Source organism: Argiope bruennichi, chromosome 4 (assembly GCF_947563725.1).
Source record: "Argiope bruennichi chromosome 4, qqArgBrue1.1, whole genome shotgun sequence".
NCBI lineage: Eukaryota > Metazoa > Arthropoda > Arachnida > Araneae > Araneidae > Argiope > Argiope bruennichi.
Genome location: NC_079154.1, coordinates 49,071,973 through 49,091,585, shown reverse-complemented (window position 1 = coordinate 49,091,585; position 19,613 = coordinate 49,071,973).

Here is a 19,613-nt window from a genome sequence, read left to right as displayed (position 1 = left end):
TTTCAAAATGAGACGGTGGAAATGACAGAATACGCACGCAAGTTCAGAAATCATATTGGAACGACAACAATTTCAATAATAAGTACAAAAAGATTTATTTAATTTATTAAGATTTATTGGAACTGGTTCGATGATTTCATTTCACATTCTACAACGTCATATAAACAATTTCCAAACGAACTCGAAGATACCAGGTATGTTTTTGATGTCAGCCGCATCGACGACAATCCATACTATGAGATCCTCCATTATGTCAACAGAAGTCACATAAATGATTGATTTAAGGAAAGATCACAAAAATTAAGGTCTGGAGCACGTGGAGGCCAAGCAATGGATCCAGCAAATCCAGTTAATTTCCTTGGGTCTGTAGCAGCGAGGTGGTTACGCACTTCATGATAAAAATGTGCAGGGCACCATCACGCACAAACCCAATGCCTCATTACCTGCAGTCAACACATTTTTTAAGATTTCTAGATGGAAATGTTGCAGAAGTTGTTGCAGATGCAATGCTAATATTATGAGCATGGAACATTTTAAAGTTTGGATAGCACCATAAAACTTCATTTTGCCGGCGTCCTGGCGTATGGATAGCGCATCTTCCCCGTGATCTGGGCGTCTCGGTTTGGGCGTGGTTGTTTTTCCTGTTCTATCTGTGAGATGTGTAAATGTGCCCTCCTATAAAAAGGGGTTATGCAAGCGAATAAGTGATGCGTGAGTAGTCAAGTCGTACTCTTGGCCCAAGTTGGCTCTACGATAAAAACAGGAGGCGATTCCCCTTAGGCTTAAATCGGCTGTCTCTGAACAGCTGGCTTGTCCGTGACAAGTGCCATAAGAAACAAAAACAAACTTCATCTTGAGAAAAAAAAATGAATATATATATATGTGTGTGTGGCTCACTTAGAAAAGAAATATAATTAACAAGTTATATTTGATAACATATATTTTTATAAAAAGAATTAATGTCTTTGCCAAAATAAGTGCAAATACATGTATAGTATTCATATATATGAAAACGAAACTGTGTCATATTGAAGCTGTCTATATATAAACAAGTAGGAGTGTCATTCTCATGTCTATAAAAAACTAATTATAATATTAAATAAACGAATAAAGTATCAGAATAATTATTTTTGCAAACGATTACTTACAATCTAACTATTAATAAAAAATAAAAAAATAAAAATAAAAACATTTTTTAGTGGGTCTTTCACATTTTTATAGTCCATTGTACCCATAATATCTTAATATTTATAGGTAAACATTATATTTACAAATTTCGAAGCATGTAATCATGCAAATCGTTCTAGAAGGTCCTTGAACTTACTAATTTTGGTGGATAGTTAATTTTTCGGATAGAAGGGACTCATTTAGAAAGCTTGTTTGCATTTTTTATTAAAAATTAATTAAAATTTTAAATACTTTTTTCAATTATTTCTAAGAATATCATTGCATATAAATAATTTTTCCAGTATTTTAAAATTAAAGCAATTAGTTTTCCCATGATATTGATTGAATTTCATGACATTTCCGTAATTTTAGTGATCTTTTAAAAATATTCCATATTTTGCAGTTATACTTGGTGCTGTTTTAGTTACTGGATTTACAAAAATAATTAATAAGTAATAATAATTAATAACTATAAAAATAAATAATTTTATTGAATACATTTTTGTATGTGCATACTGTTGTTGTTACGTAGTAAAGAAAAAATTCTAATAATGTATTAAAGATAAACGAATCAAACTTACAATATTATAATGCTACTATATTTCAGATGAAGTTTAAATCTTTAAATTATGTTTTTCCTAATGCCTTCAAATGAGATAAGAAAAATTATGAGTTTCGATTTTCTCACGCGAAATTTCATATATTTAAAAAGTATATCTCCAAACAAAAATTAAAGTTCATTTTTAGCTGCAAAAGTCAATGAAAGCCATAGAATCTAATTTGAATGACTACTTTTTCACATACATAATCATTGTGAACAATTATACACATATATCTAAAACTCGAAAGACTTTGTTAAAAAATTGAAACTTATTTTATATTCTGCAAGAAAAAAATTTAAACATTCGTTAATTTGCCTTTTGGGCTATTTTGGCAGAAGCTCGACTGAAAATGAATTTTTAATAGATTAAATACCATGATGATAAAAGAAATCAATCGGAGTGGTCATCCCAAACTTCTCGCATACTCTCTAATAAGCTTGTCATGCCAGAGGCCACCTTGCATGCCATTGGCGTACAATAGTTACGAAATATGAATGTTGGCGGGAATTTAACGTTTTTACTGAATCTATATTGTCATCCTTGACGAGTTTTTGGCGATTAATCCCTGGCATGTAGTTAATGGTATCCGAAAATAGAATTTTTGTTTGAAGCAGGTTTTCCCCTGCTGATTGGAACAAAGATTTGACTCAAAATTGCATTTTTAGTCACAAAAATCTACACCAAATTTTATATATTTAAGTCATTGTGTTTTTGAAATATCGCGTTTATTTATTTCTAAAAATACAGACCTACGGATCGTCAACCACTGGTTGCATTTCACTATATATTTAATTGGTATTACTCCGTAGATAATGAATCGTAGTGCCGCATTTTATCTTTCGAGCTCTCTTCGGTTTGCAATTATCGTGTTGACTTATAATCGAACAGACGGTCAGACAGACTTCCTCCGAACAGATTTTACTCAAATATGATAGAAATCTACATATTTGATGTAAATATCATATAGCAATTTTCATCCATCTAGCTCCAAGTGTTTTTGAGTTATCTTTGTCACAGACAGACAGATGGATATTTTCCAAAAAGGTGTTTTTTGAACTCAATGTCGTTTAAAACGTGGGAATTCGTTAAAATTTCGAGTTCGAAATTTTTAACAATCACTATACTTTCTCTAAACTGTGTACACAAGATGGTAAAAAAAAAATGATATGTCTTCAGGATTTATTATTGTTTGAAAAGTAAAAGAATTTTAGATTCATTTATTTTTTTAATCTTCTTTAATTATAGTATGTAATTTCACAATGAAAAATTATTTTCTACTTCGAAATTTTTCCTGTCATACAAACCAAAAAAATACTCAATAATAACAAGAATCATCATGTGTTCGAAACTACAATCATATAATCAAGTCGTTTACCAACTTGCTGTTTCTTCTCTCTTTCAAACTTAACTCGATCCCATTAAGTTGTCCACCCATAAACCATTAAAAAACACTCTCAATCAAGCAAACCATTTTTATGACAGCAACTGCAGACATTTCGACCAAAATGAACTTTATTGTGTTTTATTTCCCTTTAGGCTTAGCAATAAGAATCGTACTCCAACATAAATCACAACATAAAATCATTCCATCGCAATTAGAATGCCATTAAAAACTTCTTGTACACATCACTAATGAATGGAAAGGAGGAAAAAAAGCAATGCTGCCAACCACAGTGTGGAAAATCTGTTCGAAGTGGCCCAGCAAAGTACATTTGGAGGGGATAAAAAACAACTATTCATTTTAATTACAGTCCGGAAATGTGACGATCCTAAGTTATCCAGACTCGCTTTCTGCAGGCCCACAAACGGTAAAACGTTTTCCTCTTTTAGATTATTTTTTATTAGGCCGCTTTAGATGGAAATCGATTCTTGTGGGGAAAAGATAGGGAAAGTATAATTCGATTTTGACCCCACGCTCCATTCTATTTGCCATTTTTTTCTTTCTTCTACTCCCCTCCTCCCCTTTCCGTTCGTTCTTCCACTTTTTTTTATTCCTCATGAGAGGTTGCTTGATGTAAAACAGACGTTGATTGGCCATGGAGCTTCTTGGGATGTGATATAATCAGACAAGAGGATGTTTCCCGCCGTTTCTTTGCTTCGCGCGCTTTAGCAGACGTTCCATCATCGGCAGAAATAATAGGAAATGGAATAAATAAACATTGGATGGACTGCTGAAGATCAGGAAAACTGTTCCTCTCTATCGGAAAATGGGAATGGTTTTTAAGGTTGAGTGAACGAATGGTTTGTTTCTCGAAATGATGACAAATGCAGGAGAAATTCTTCGGTCTCCTTTTTCGAATTCATCAATTGCAGCAGAAGGAGCTCCTCTCTACGAAACGGAAGATCTGAATTCCAATGTTTCTCATTACAATGAATGGATTTTGAAATATTTTACCTGTATTTTCCTTATTCAAAAAATGATAAATTAGCCAATTTTTGTTGCTGCAAAATTAAAATGATTGGTTTCAAATCTTAAACATTCATAATTTAACGAAGTATTAAGCAATCAGGCAGATAAAATATGATAAAGCAATTTATCAATATTTGTAGTGATAAAATTTCTATAATTTAAACTCTACGCTCTACACTTTATCATTTTTAATTTTACTTCCTTTATAATTTCTTTAAAAAAAATTTTTTTTAAATCAAAAATCTATTTCTGGCTTTAAGATGGCATTATGCCATCTGGATTGCTTTGAATTTATCTCCCTATTTATTGAATCAAGAAACGTGAAATATGGCTTTCTATTCTTGACATTTTTCCAAATACAAATATATAGATATCTCTAATGGTTCAGAAAATATCTATTGGACCATGATTTATGGACACTTGTGATGTTGATGATATTGAGGTTGGTATAAACAATGACTTTTTAACTACCTTATCTGTTTTGTCTTTGTCAATTCCTACTATTAACTCACACTCTCTCTCTCTATATATATATATATATATATCTTATTCAAATTTGTCGTTAATAAAATACTTTTTATTCATCCACTCAAGTTCCAATACAATTTTTTAAACTTGTAGTGGATGACACTTGATCTCAATATAGTTATTTTTTTTTGTCAAATATTAATTAATTAATAAAATTTGTCCAGTAATTTCTATTTAGTCGCCAAAGTCCCAAAATCCGTCGCCATGCCACCAAATTATCGCCAAGTTTGTCGCCAATATCTATTTTGCCACTTAATATTGTAATTTTGTCATATGTATATACATATTTATATTAATTGTAATTATTTAATAAAAAGTAATTTTTTTTTTTTTTTTTTTTTTTTTTTGCTGACCTAAGTAGGAATTGATTTTAAAAAAAATTATGTTACTTGTTTATCTATTCCATTGTAAGAAGGTGTCTAATAGAATGACAGAGAATAAAATTCCCCGATGCACAATTCCATTAATATATTTCAAAGAATGATAACAGAAACAGTTCAGTAATTCTGAAAATAATTCTTTCAAACGATCAATGAAATTATTACAGCTTTTGCTGTATATTGGCATGCACTCTTCGAGAAATCGGCTTAACGTCGTCTCAATTCTTTTAAAGACATGATTGGCAATTCTTTGTTTGCGTAGTGGTTGAATATATTAGTAGCAATTATATAAACAAAGATCTCTTTGATAATCTCTTCAGCTTTTAAAGATTTGTTATTTCTCCAAGCAAACATTTTAACTTCATAATTTGGCATCATATTTTTTTTTTATTCTAGAATATTCTATACCCATGACTCAATATCAGCATTATGAATCATGGAATCATGGAAGTCACAATCAATATGGCTCAATGGCTAATAATATTAAATCATTTATAATTCACCACTAATTTATTTTACATTTTTAGAATAAAATAAACAGTTTTGAAGGTGAGCGCTAAAGAGTTGTTTCATTGGTTGGTTGGCTAATAGTTTGTTTTAACAGTGCAAATCTAAGTTGCACTAATAATATAAATGGTATCGCAGCTTTTATAAGAGCAAAGGTCGCATTTGACTATGGTCACATTTGCACTAGAAATATAAAAAGCCCCACATCTTGAAATATAAAGCTATAATCAGCAGTGTAAATCACCGTTGCGTTTAAATATGTTATTTTCAACACTGATGAAGTAAATTCCTTGTAGTTTTTGAGCCGTGTTTGTTTTAAATTCGTCACTTTCAGTACTTGGCATTAAAATAAATAAAAATCAGATTTTTATAATAAAATGCAAGTTACTTCTTTGGAAGTAAATCTGTATTCAAAATAAAAATTGCTTAATTACTTGTCCTATTTTCTGACGCATATAACACAGATATTTACATAATAAGAGGCGACAGAACTCCAATTATTCAGACCGTTTTAAGAGAAGAAAAAAAAAGAATTCAGCAACAACAACAAAACAATCTTCCGGAATAAAGTCAAAGAAACAACTGATTTTGACTGATACACTTAAGTAGTACGATACGATAACAATTACATTACAATACGATAAGTAAATATCCAAAATGTAAACATTACTTTGTTAGTACTTAATATATTATTACGGAAATCGTCGATGGCTGTATGTTACAAGAAGTTCAATAATCTCGCTATCGGATAAAGGCAATTTATTCTACGAGAAAATATAAAGTACCGCTAATAAAGACACAGCCGATGTATATAAGAATAGCATTTTCAAAAATCAACAACAAAGCAAACTGCAAAGTGTTAGTTACACAACGACGTTTGAAGTCACAGCTCGCAGTAGAATCAACAATTTAAAAGGAAAATTTACTGAACCGTTACAGTTTCTCGTATTTATATAGGTTTTTTTATACAGCGAATGGAATTTTTCAGAAAAATCGCCAGATCTCAATTCCTAATAGGGAGAAGGCTAAGATTATTTCATTTTTCAGAACCTTCACTTTTGTCAGAAAAGTGGCCAAATGACCGCCAAGGTTGGGAGTAATTTACCTGGCATCCATTCAGCACCCATAAAGAATCGCTGTAAATCTGTCTTTCTAAAATTTGACACTAACCTGTTAGGGAAAAGATATTATAAATTCCTTATAATATTACATACATTTTATTAACATCAAAGAAATAACTTTTTTTCGTTGATGAACCAATTATTCGGATACTTGATTCTCGGTATTGGGTCTGGTAATCTGGCCGATTAAATTTCTATTGTATCCAAATTATGTGTACTATAGAGAACAAAACAAGTAATCATAAGAATTTCATGTCGTTACGCATTTCAGAATATGGGAAAAGAACCCGCAACAATAACCTTATACCCTAATACAATCAATTTTTAGTGACACAAGGATATAACTAAAAAATATCATAAACATTCAAACATCATTTTAATTTTAAAATAAAGCAACGAAAAAAAAATGTCGAACTAAAAGAGCGGCTGTATTTCCCATTCATTCTCCTTTTCGTCGTACAATGAAGAGAAACATGCGATTATTTCAGATCTCTCCGTTTTCGTCAATCAGCTACATAATTTATACATTTACAATCAGAATTCCTACTGAACTTTTTTATTATTTATTTATTTTATTATTTATTTAATTTTTTATTTGTTGATTTATTTTTGGAATTACTACATTCGCAGATACGCAAATAAACCGATAGGCCAACAAAATCTGGTACAGATCTGAAATTCTGGCGGTAAAATCGCAAGTCAAATTTCATTCATCTTTCCTATTGAGTATTTGAGTGTCAGTATTTACATGTACACGTACATGCAGACAGACAGATTTTTTATCAAAGAATTTTTTCCCGCAAATTTGATATAGATCTGAAATGTAGGAGACTCCATGCCAAATTTCATTTGCTAGATTCTTTTTAGAATTTGAGCTATTATTTCTCCAAAAGGACGTACACAATTACAAATTTGTTTTTTTTTAATTCATAAAGATTTAAAATGTGGAAAATCACCAAAATCTCAAATTGAATGTTCTGATGAATACTATGTTTTTTCGCCGTGTATTTCATATTCCAAAAAATGAAAAATTGTGCTTTAATTGAAGTTTTTCTTTCCTTGATAATTTTTCAGTTTTTATTATTATTATTATTATTCGTTTATCATTTTCTGTAATTCATATCACTGAAACCACAAATGCTTATGGCCACTATTTTTTAGCATTATAATTTTTACACACTGGCATATTATTTGCATATATTGTAATGCAAAAATCGTTCAAAATGTTCCTACAAGTTGAATTTGAGACCTAAAAATTACTTGAAAAATAGGTACTCATTAAGAAATGTTTAGCAGAAATTTAATAATAAATTTAATTTATTAAAATTATTAGGGTTTTAATAACCCTTTATCAATAACTTTGCAGCATATGATAGCACAAATTCATTTACTTACTACTTTAGAATTTTAAAAAAAAAAAAAAAGCTTTTCATCGGCATCGGCCTGTTTTATGCTATTTCTTAAAAATAATAATTTTTTCAAGATTCATTTTAAATACATCTTTTGTAACGATGCTTTTTCTTTATATAATTACGCATAATTATGTTTTTAATAATTTCCTTTATTTAATTTTCTTTACATATTTATGCAAAACAAAACAGAAAGATTGTGAATAATAAAGGTAAAAAATTATTCTACGATCAACCGAAAATAAATATTATTTCTTTAGGTAGTTGATTATGTTGAAAAGTCGATTTTTTGTGAATAAGGAAATTACTTATTATTTAAAATTCTTAATGTTTGAACAGGTTCTTTTATAAAACCTTTAGAATTTTGTTTCTGAATCTATTTTTTGAGAAGTTACACTCATTTTTATGTCTGCATTTACATGTTTTAACGCTATTTTACATCTTTAGATGCTGTTTCCTCAAATTCTAATCTTTGATAGAATTTCTTATAAAGAACTTCATAAATTAAAATTTATTATATTGGTGTATTCTTATTTTTGTGTTCAAATTTAGTAGAGTAATTTCTCAATATGTTCTGCACTTACTGAATTACAGAATAAGTATTGTTTTCATTTAGAAATATTTTATAGTTGTTTTAGTGTTTCACAATGTGAAAAAAAATGAAAATTTCGTATTATTTATCAATCGAATTTCAATATTTAAAAAATGGATAGAAATACAGCTTATTTTTTAGTTCAAGAACTAAAAAATATATTTCTTAAGCAATCTACAAAATTTTAAGTAAATCATTTGATAAACCTCTAAACTAGAAAATTTTTACTTTACACTTCTTCAATTTAAAAATAAAACACTTTTGCCACTTAATTGATATATTTTGACTTCATAGACGTTTTTATTTATTTTTAATTTTTTTATAAAAATATTCAAAAAAAGAAGTGTTTTTGAACGGTTTTTAAAAAAATATCACACTTAATTTATACTTAAATTTATACCTAAGAATGTTTTAACATATTTCAAATCATTGACCTTTTTGAACATAATAATCATTTTAGGTTTACAATATTTCTACAGATTAAATGTCATAAAGATTGTTATACCCAATGTTAAATAACGTATGATGTTATCAAAGACGAATCAAACCCAAAATATTATAACGCTGGGACATTTCAAACCACTCATTGCAAACTTTTTTCTATACCCTACTCTTTATAGGAATTAAACTCCGACAAATCTGTAAAACGAAACGTGTAATCATACTTTCCCATCTCTTCACTTAGCCAAATATACTTCTATTCCCTATCACTCATATCTTTTTGCTGGACTCACCAAGTACCAGTCTTCATTGCAGGAACGTAGGGGAGAAAGAAAAAAAAATCACATTTCTCAAAAGATTAAAAAATTTTGAAAAATGAGCGAATTTCAGAGTTAATATTCAAAACGGAGTTCCCCAAGAGTGCTTCCTCCTGCATTTTTTTTTTTTTCTGAAATTCGATCCATCATTAAAACTTCTCCATCTATTCATTGATACTCAGGTGGAGGCAGCTATTGAAGGGGGCGATGAGGAATGGAGCATTTTCGAGAGCGTCAGCTGTCGGGCTCTTAATGAGGGCGATAAGGGCCCTGACGGAGGAGGACGCGGACGGGGAGTTCGACCCCGAACCATTTGTTTTAAAACTTGGTCCGATAATAGGGAAAGCTCCCACGAACCGCTACGCAGGACAGGAAAATCAACTCACGTTGTAAATGAAATACATTTTTTCACCCTTTCATTTTAATGGACATATATTAAGAACAGAAAATCATTTAAGGCCCTTTTGCTGGAAACTTTTTTTTTCGAAGAAAAGGTAAACTATGTTTAGAAAATATTTTAGCAATTTTATAGAAAAATTGCACATAATAAAGATATTCTTTTGAAAGGTCCCAGGATTCTTAAACTTCACATTTTTCAGGTTTTTTTTTTGTGCGTGCGTGCGTGCGTGCGTGTGTGTGCGTGTGTGTGTGTGTGTGTGTGTGTGTGTGTGTGTGTGTGTGTGTGTGTGTTTGTGTGTGTGTGTGTGTGTGTGTGTGTGTGTGTGTTTGGAAAAAAATTTATGTTAGAATGTATCTTTTCTAAGCATTTTATAAATACTGTACAAAGCTGTTGCAAATACTTTACAAAGGTCCGTCATACACTGACGGAACAGTGAACAACGAGCAGAACACTGCTATGGTTTCTTAGTGTACACTCGTGGATTTGACGTCGCCTAGATGCCACAATTATATGTACTATCGCCATGGAGCGAAAATTCAGTTTCCTCTGCCTACAAGATTTTAAAGACCCAGGAGGTATCTTGCTCAATTTCGGAGCGAGAACCCACCTCACAAATTCTTCTCTACGGAATCCGACGGTAAAAGTTCATGGCAAAACTGTTAATCAAGAGCGTGAGTTTCATAATCACCTGTCTCATTTGCATATTTCTAACTTAGTCGTTCGTATTAGCGCCATCTGTCGGCTATTTTTTATTTATTTATTTTTTCTTATGTTAAAAAAATCCCGTGATTTATTAATGCTAAACCTGAAAACCGTTTTTTATTTTGGCTATTTTTTCGGGTTTTAGAAATTTTTAAAGTTTTTGCGGACTTTTTGCTCACTTTGTATATGAATATTCTATGGTTAAATTTTCACATTTCACAATTGTTTCATTCGTAAATTAAATGGGTTAGGAAAAGGAAGGTTTTTATTATTATTATTATTATAAGAGGTCGCCTGTGGGACAGGAAAGATACGTTATCTTAATTATATTTATCGTTCAAAATGCAGATTCACACAAATAGGTAGAACCAATGAACGATATTAAATGATATAGAACTTTTTTTAAATTAAGATACTTTCCTTCGTCCATTAGATTCCAAAAGTTATTCTTAGGTTCTGAACTAGTTGCTTTTAAAAGTATGTTACTTTGAAAGAGAAAATCTTCTTTTCCTCAAGAGATAAAGAGAATATATAAATTATATTTTCAGTTATAAATTCCACATCAAGATTGCCAAATGGGTAACACACGAATGTAAACAATTGGTTTCTTTTAGAATAGCATCTTAGGTCTTACCAAAGGCGGTCACCCTAGAATATCTTGGCGATCTACCGGTCAATCGCGATCGACTTCATGCCCACCCTTGGTGTAAAGTAAGCAGGTGACACCAGAACATACATTTGCATTGATATGAACTCTACTACTTCTAGTTTCGCATATCTCAAGACAAACAAGTACTTACTTTCTTCTGGATGCAAGAATGAATGGGGTCTGCAGCGATCCCCCGTTTGTAGCGTTTCAGGGCCACAGACGGGGTGGAGAATATTTATTATTCCCCTTCCCCATTCCAGAATGTGGAATTTCAAGTCTTGGACTCAAATAGCTTCTCGAAATGAAATTTAACTAGCTTGTAAAGAAAAGAAAAGAAATAAGTATTCAAATCATGCACCGAAAAAATCTCCCGCCCCAGTAAGGGGGAGATTTTTTTTATCCCTCTGTGTCACTCTGGACATAAAATCGTTTGCTTTTTTTTTATCGAATTTTTTTAATGAATAAAAGGATAAATAATTACTAACCTGTCTTTTATATCTTGTTCTTGAAACTGGATTTTTTCCTTTTCTTTCGGAGAGACCATTTTTTTTTCCAGTTTTATTTCAGTTTTAAATTTCGAACTAAAACAGGATTATAAAAAAGAACTATTCTAAGTTAAAACAGGTTTTTTTTTGTTCATTTTTTTCGAAGATTTTTTTTTTAAAATCAGATAGAAATGTTTTCGTCCGGGTACTTACTTTCAAGACAAAAGTATATAAATTGAAAAAAATGCTTCTTTTTTTTTAATGAGTATTCAAATTTCAGTGCCAGCGCCAACTCTAAATCATATAATTAAAACAATTACAAATTATTGTACAAGTTCTTAATTACTTTTGATTTAATTTTCAGTCATTCGTAATAATATCCTATTTGCAGCATTTTCATGCAATATATTAGCAACTCTCATTCTTAAGATTAATACTGCGTTTAGCTTATATGATAAGCCAGAAGGCGTTGTTGTTATTATACACAAATTGGGCGATAGAAAAGGCCCATGCTACTGAACCGCGGAAATCTCATCAGAGGTTTAGTATCAACATGAATATATGATTCCTCGATGATTATCTCTTGAGGCCGTACTTGCTGCCTGAACGAATGAATGAAGCAGCTTTTCTGCAAGCCGTCCTCTTGGAAATTTTGCATAGTGTGCTGACTGCAGTATAACTAGGATGTATTTCATTCATGATTATGCTTCTGCACATTTTTGCGTGCACATAATCATTTTGTTAGTAGATAAAGTGGATTGGACACTCGGAATCTATTGCTGAGTTTCTACGTTCACCAGATCACATCATGTAACTTTTTACTTTCACGTATTCGTAGTATACGTCAGATTCGAGATTTTGATTTTTAAAAAGTGTCCATCTATCTGTCTGTGACAAAGATAGCTCAAAAGTGCTCTGAGCTCGAGGGTTGAAATTTCTTATACGGTCTTTAGACCAAATTTGCCGATTTCTGACAAATTTTGAGCAAAATCTGTCCAGAAAGAAATCCGACTGCCCGGCTGTTCAAATATATGTTAGCACGATAATTAAAAGACAAAGAGAACTAGATAAAAAATTTGGTGCACATAATTAACATCTTTAATACAACAATTGTTAAATTTTGAACCAAATCCAACAACGGGTTGATTGTCTGTCGGCCTGTGCTTTCAGAAACATGTAAACGCAATAATTCAAGATGCGATGATTTAAATATATCAAATTTGGTATGAGATTTTGTGACTACAAATGCAGTTTCGTGTCAAATTTTTGTTTTAATCGGTTGCGAAAAATTGTGTCAACACAAATTCGGTTTTCGAATGCTATTAACCGTATCCCAAGGATTCATCGCCAAATAACTCCCCAAGGATGACACGATAGATTCAGTAAAAATGCTAAATTCACGCCAAAAGTTAATATTTCGTGACTGTTATACGCCAATGCCAAGTAAGGTTTTCTCTGGCATGACAAGTTTATTATTATGCGAGAAGATTTTGAAGAGACCACTCCCTCGGGTCCAACAGGGATCACCTTAAATCTCTAGTTTCTGCAACCAATAAACTTGAAGGAGAATCTCAAAGACGTAAGTCAACCAACTGAGTCTCCGACCCCCCTAGAAGGCACACGGATTTAAGCCATAAGGCTTGAAACACTTAACACCTCTCCATGCCCCTGCGACTATAATCTTAACGATTATTTAAACAGTTGGGTGGACATGGAGAGTGAGGGTTGCAGATGGCTAAGCTAATGATGTGGAGGTAATGGTGATTGGGCTGATGATGTGAAGCTGATGTTGGCTGAGTTGTAGTTGGTTGGGTTAAAGATTTTTAGGCTGCAGTGGGTTGCATTGGAGTAGGCGAGCTGAATTCGGTTAGACTGGTGAGGAGCTGACTTGGCTGGGTTAGAGCAGGAATGGTTGGTTTTAGGTTGGGTTGGAGCAGGGATGTCATGGGCTATGCAGGACTGAATGGAGTTGTCTGAGCTTGAGGATGCGCTGCGTTGGTGGTTGGAGTTTCCGGGCCTGGGTGGAAGTCTTGTCGTGCAGGTGGTGAGATGGGTTTTCCGATGTTATAGGAGTGATGGAAGCCATAAGGCTGAATGACCGGACCGCCGCAACAGCAACACTGGCGGGAACTGTGGTTGAGTCCTAAGGGCCATCACCTGCCAAGGTACAACCCTCCCCGAAGGAAGTACGTCCCGTCATCGATGGGAGGAGCCAGATCCCCCACCTATTTATGTACCCTCCAGTGTGGCGAGATCCAACCAACATGCCGGAAGCATCTCATCCTTATTTCGAGGTGCCCCCCCGGGGGTTATCTCGAAGAGGTAATTTTCGTCGCTGTGGTAAATACCAAAAGCATATCTGGTATATTCGGACACGTTCAGAAATAGTTTTTACATCGTTTTGAACTGTGCAATAGTATCAAATAAAACAACTCTTGTGATAATTAATAAAATAAATTTTTTGTAGTTATTATTGTAATTTTTGTCCTTACCTTCAGGAAAAATCTATAGCAAGATATTGAAATCTGCAGCATCTTTTACAATTTTCCTGCTCTCAACAGAGTTTGCCACTGCACGTTCCATCGAAATGTTCGTTCCTCATGATTTCTACCAATAACGCTCAAAATGTGCCATTCCAATATTAAAATACCTTGTAGAAAATTCCCATATTATTGTATTATTCTAGAAATTAAAATGGAGATAAGAAGGAGGTGATGGGAGGAGATTTAAAGGGAGAAGAAAGGGAGAAATTAAAAGGGGATTTATTGATTTACAGATATAAAATAAAGGAATGGCTATGGAAGCTCTAATTTCTCAGACAAATTAACTGTACTCTTTTGAAAGAAAAAAAAACACAGCATTTTTAATGCAAATTTCTCCTACAAAAATATATTAATAAAGAATAAATCCATTTCTTGGGAAAATCCCCTTTCCGTGGAAGAAAGCCCGGTTTCTTCAGTGATAGGCACATCCATTTAGGACTATTCGTCTTTTAAGACCCAATTTTCACTGCGCCTTTTCTTACTATTTCCATATGGGTGAGCGAAAGTCTGCCAAGAGGAGGGAGGGGCGATGTTAGGAGCTATTATTTTCCCATTCCAGCCGAGATCAAAATTGAACTGAGCTTCGAAACACTTCCGAAAATGCCTCAATTTATTCTGCAGCTTTATCACTCCATTTTTTTAGACGAGGCAGCACCAATCCTTTTTCTTTCTCAAGCCAATTCTTAGGAAAGAATTTTTTTCTTAACCCTAGCTTTTTTTTCCTTTCTTTTTCCCTTTAAGTCTCTTTTTTCATTCAACGCGTGCACTCACTCCAGTTTTATTTTAGGCCATTTTTGTTTCGCCCTCCTCACTTCACTTCTGTCGCCAATTTTTCAGACGATGTCGTCGCTTCATGCAGTGCCATTTGTCAAAAAAAAGAAGAAAAAGATGCAAAAACGGTTCTCCCATTTATGATTCTCTCTCTCTCTTTCTCTTTCCTTGGAAGAAAAATCTCGATTTTAACTCGGCATTTTGTCTCATTTTCTTCGCAAGAAAAGCGGCCCCCGAAAAAGAATCGATGGGGCTCTTATTATTATTATTATTTTTTAAAGAAATAAAACTTTGTTTCTTTTCGAACAATATTCGGGGAGCGAGGATTTACGACGATCCTTGTTCCGTTGAGTGGGTGAGCGACGAAAAAAATAGAAAAAAATTCTGGAGGAGGCAATTTGGGAATCGAGCGCCTTATATCCTTTCCAATATACAGAGGGATCTTTTAAATTCTCTCCAGCAAAAGCTATTATTCCGAAATAAAGTAACATATGTTTACACGATAAATGGTTGATTTTTTTTCTTTTCCCATTCACAATGAAAGCTGCATTTTACCACTTCAGCAATACCATCAAAAATGTACTTAACGAGGAACACAACGAATTAAATTGTTAATTTAACGTTGATAAATGGTTTTGGAAAAAGAAGGACTAGAATAAGAGGCATGGATTCTTAGTCATTAGGGTACTCCGATGTCTTCGATTTGTGTTTTATCTATAAAAAGCATCGATGTCAAGAGTTGTCTATTTTCGATTTCTGATTTCTGCTTTGTCTGTTTAGTAAGCATATTGCATCAATTCTAATTCTATGGATAGCTACTGGATTCTCTGTCATGTGGCTTGATTTGATAGATTAGTTCATCATATAGGATTACCTCTGTATTTTCTTTTCTGTCTCTTAAAAGAGGTATCCAGGCCTTTTCCTATCCTATGATTTGTTCAATGGATTGATTCAGGCTATAATAAGCGGATTCCAAGCAGAAATTATATGTGAATTAATTTATTTAACACCGCGTTTCCAAGCTTTTTAAAAGTGATTATGAGACGATTGTAAAAATTTCGAACCATGCTCAGATAATAAGGGCAACATCTGGGCAGGCATTACATTCTCTAACATCATGATCACACCATTTAAGAGGATTCTCCGCGCCTGCAGCTAAGATTTAACATGCACCATGCTCACAAACATGGTGAATAGAATCTGGTATTAATCCCTCAAGCATTCGATAAGGAAGTCGAAACTTTATCAAGAATCCATTGCCACTTATTTACTTTGTCTGCAAAATTTGGAAAAGTAAATGATTTTGTGAAACCGCCAGATCAATCAATAAAGGTATTGAAAGAATTAAATAATAATTTGGAATATTATTATAACAGTAACTTGTCAAACAAGTAATTTAAAAACTACTAAGCCGTCGTCCTGGTATAGAGGTAGCTCGTCTTCCTCGTGGTCTGGACGTCCTGGGTTCGAGTCCCGGTTTGGGCATGTTTTTTCTTCCGTTGTTCTATCTGTGAGAAGTGTGAATGTGCCCTCCTGTAAAAAGGGGTTGTGCAAGCGAATGAGTGATGAGTGCGTAGCAAAGTTGTACTCTTGGTCTTAGTTGGCGCCGCTAAAAAAATAAGAGACACTCCCCTACCGGCTTAAATGTCTGTCTTCGTAACAGCGGGCTTGTCCATGGCAAGTTCCATAAGAAACAACAACAACAAAAATTATTAAAAAATACTTTAATTTTATACGCCGTTTTGATTATAATAATCTGTGAACTATAAAAAGAGGTTAGCTCAATTTTGAGCGACAACCAAATGGAAAGAAGACAACTTAGAATCGAACTTCATTCCTTAGATATCTTCCTTGCCATTCGTCAGTTTTATGTTCGAAAAGTTTTTTCTGGGTACCCAGTAAGGTTAAACCACTAATCGATTAAATAGGCAATTCACTTTTGAGCTATAGTCAACTGATGCAGGTAATATCTGAACTTTCATTCACTACTTCATATATATTATTACCTAAAGACTGTTAGGCGGATGTACGGTGAGAATTTAACAAAAGAGAATAAGAAAATAACAAATACAGCCCAAATGCACTCATAAACGGTACTTGCAGAAATCAATAACCTACTAACAGATATCAAATAGCTAATTAAATAGCAACACGGCACAAGGCACTCATAGTACAGCAAGTGGAGGGCTCATTTCGCAATCAAAAACACCAAAGAGAGAATTCGCTCAACGCACTGACTCACTTTCCTCTCTTGCTTTATTTAAGTTTCTTGACACGGCAAAGAACCTTCTAGAATAGTCGCCAATATTGAGTCCAAATAGAGATATCATCTTAATTCCTGAATTTTCGAGAAACTTCATTTGTACGTTATTTTACCAAATTCGTCGCCAAATGATCGCCAACACCGGGAGTCATAGTCCAGGCATTCATTCAATACCCATTAAACTATCGGGAAGCTGTCTTTCTTACAAAGGGATTATCTGCTCAGAGAAACAGTACACCTGATTCGTAAGGAATGTGATATTTGTAGTTTTTTCTAGCAATATTAGATGAGCTTAAAGTATGATATTTAGCAATATGGTAAAAGCTTAAGTGTAATGATTTAAAAATATTGCATTAATATTATAAAGTTATAGACTATCAAATTAAACAGATTCGTTTCGAAAAACAGTCACTTGATGGAAACGACTACCGACTTTCGATTCCAAACTTTCAGTCACTTGACTGTTTAATAATAACAATAGCTACTGTTTTCATTGACTTATCTTTCATTTACAAACTTGAACATAATTTCCACAAGGACTTTAAAATTTAATAGGGACTCTAATGAATGTTTTATTTTCTGGAGTACATAATGGCATCATTAATAATAATGGTTATTTAATTACAAACTTTAATATATATATATATATATATATATATGAGAACTAAAATTAAGTTCGTTACAATGTACTCTTTTCAATGTACTGGTAATAAGAAGGCAATTGCTGCTAGTAATAGAAGAGACAGGATTCCTTTAAAATTTCCCATCGATTCGTCAGCAGCTTACTTTAGCGTCGAGGTGCCATTACGTTTTTTCTTTCATGTGACTACCCATTTTCAAAGGTAGAAAAATAAAAAAGTGAAATAAAAAAAATACTTGTCGCAAAAGAACGAAAGAAGAGAACAAGTAAAAAAAATTTTTTTTTTCTTTCCTTCCTTCCCTTCTTTTTTCGAAAAAAGCAAGGTGAAAAGGATTGATCTTCTAGAAGCCCCCATTATAAAGATCAACGACACATCGTCTGTCATTCCGAGATTACCCTTGTTCCTTTCGCTTTTCTCTTTCGCTGCCTTTCCTTTCCAACTGGTTGTGCCGATGTCGTATATTTTCTACAAGTAGACAAGGGGCTTCGCTTTAAAACGGCAAGACACAAAAAGTTGTTCAGTTAAAGAAAGGAAATGGCTCGTTTATTGCTTTTTCTAATTGAAAAAAAAAGAAAAAAGTTCTCAGGGAGTTCGAGGTTAGTTTTGTTGTGTTTTTAGGAATTGCTTCTATTTGTTTCTTCGTTTCTAGAAATCATGAGTATTTTTTTCTACCGCTGAATAAAATGTCACTTTTCTATTTAGAGGGTAGATAAAATTATTTTTGCTTGTTACTGAATAATGAACAAGAAATAAATATCTTAGAATGTAGGAGAAATGGTGAGGCACAGTCACAATCTGATGCTTATTTTCAATTTGTAGGCTTCAATTTTTTGGCATCGCCATCTGAAAGAGTGAATCTGTTATACAATGAAATTAGGATAGTGCATATTACTAAACAAATCGCACAGAATTTAATGACTGCATAATAATTATGGAGCATTCAAATTGTTTAGCTGCGCTTGCAAAGAGACGAAATTAATTTGGATGAAAATTTGTGAAATCAGTTCAGTTGACTTGGTGTTAATATTCTATATTACTATATATAATTTAAAATTATAATATTATTTTTATAAAATTTGTATTCCATAATATCATTCATAGTTTTGGAAGTAGAGAGGCAACAATCTTTAATGACACATCTAGAATTAAGGCAATAAAATAATAAATCATTACATTATACATTTTATTTAGTAGTTGTGATTGACCAATTCTGTCAGGGGTTTCCCCCTCACAGAATATACATTGAGGCTATCTTTTTGAAATAATTTTTAAAAAATGAAAAAAAAAATTCGAATAGAAACGGAAAATTTGTATGAATTAAGAAAGATCACCATAGATTGGAAATGAAATTCATGTGACGATCATATGATTATTAGAGGCCTTAATTTTATATAAAATAAAAATTGATAAAATCAATGTTTGTGACAAGGGGATTTTTTTTTTTTCAATTATTTTATGTATATAGATGATGGGTTAAAAACTGGTCGTCAAAGGTGACTCGTTTTTTTATTATTAAATATGATTGCAATAAAAGCTTCTTATAATAAATATGTTATGATAATTTGTTTACTAGAAAATAATAACAGTATTTTTTTAAAGAAAGCAATTAAAATTTGTTCATAATGATAAATATTTACAAAGAAAATATTTCATTAATCAGCCAAGTATACATCTGCTAAAAACTC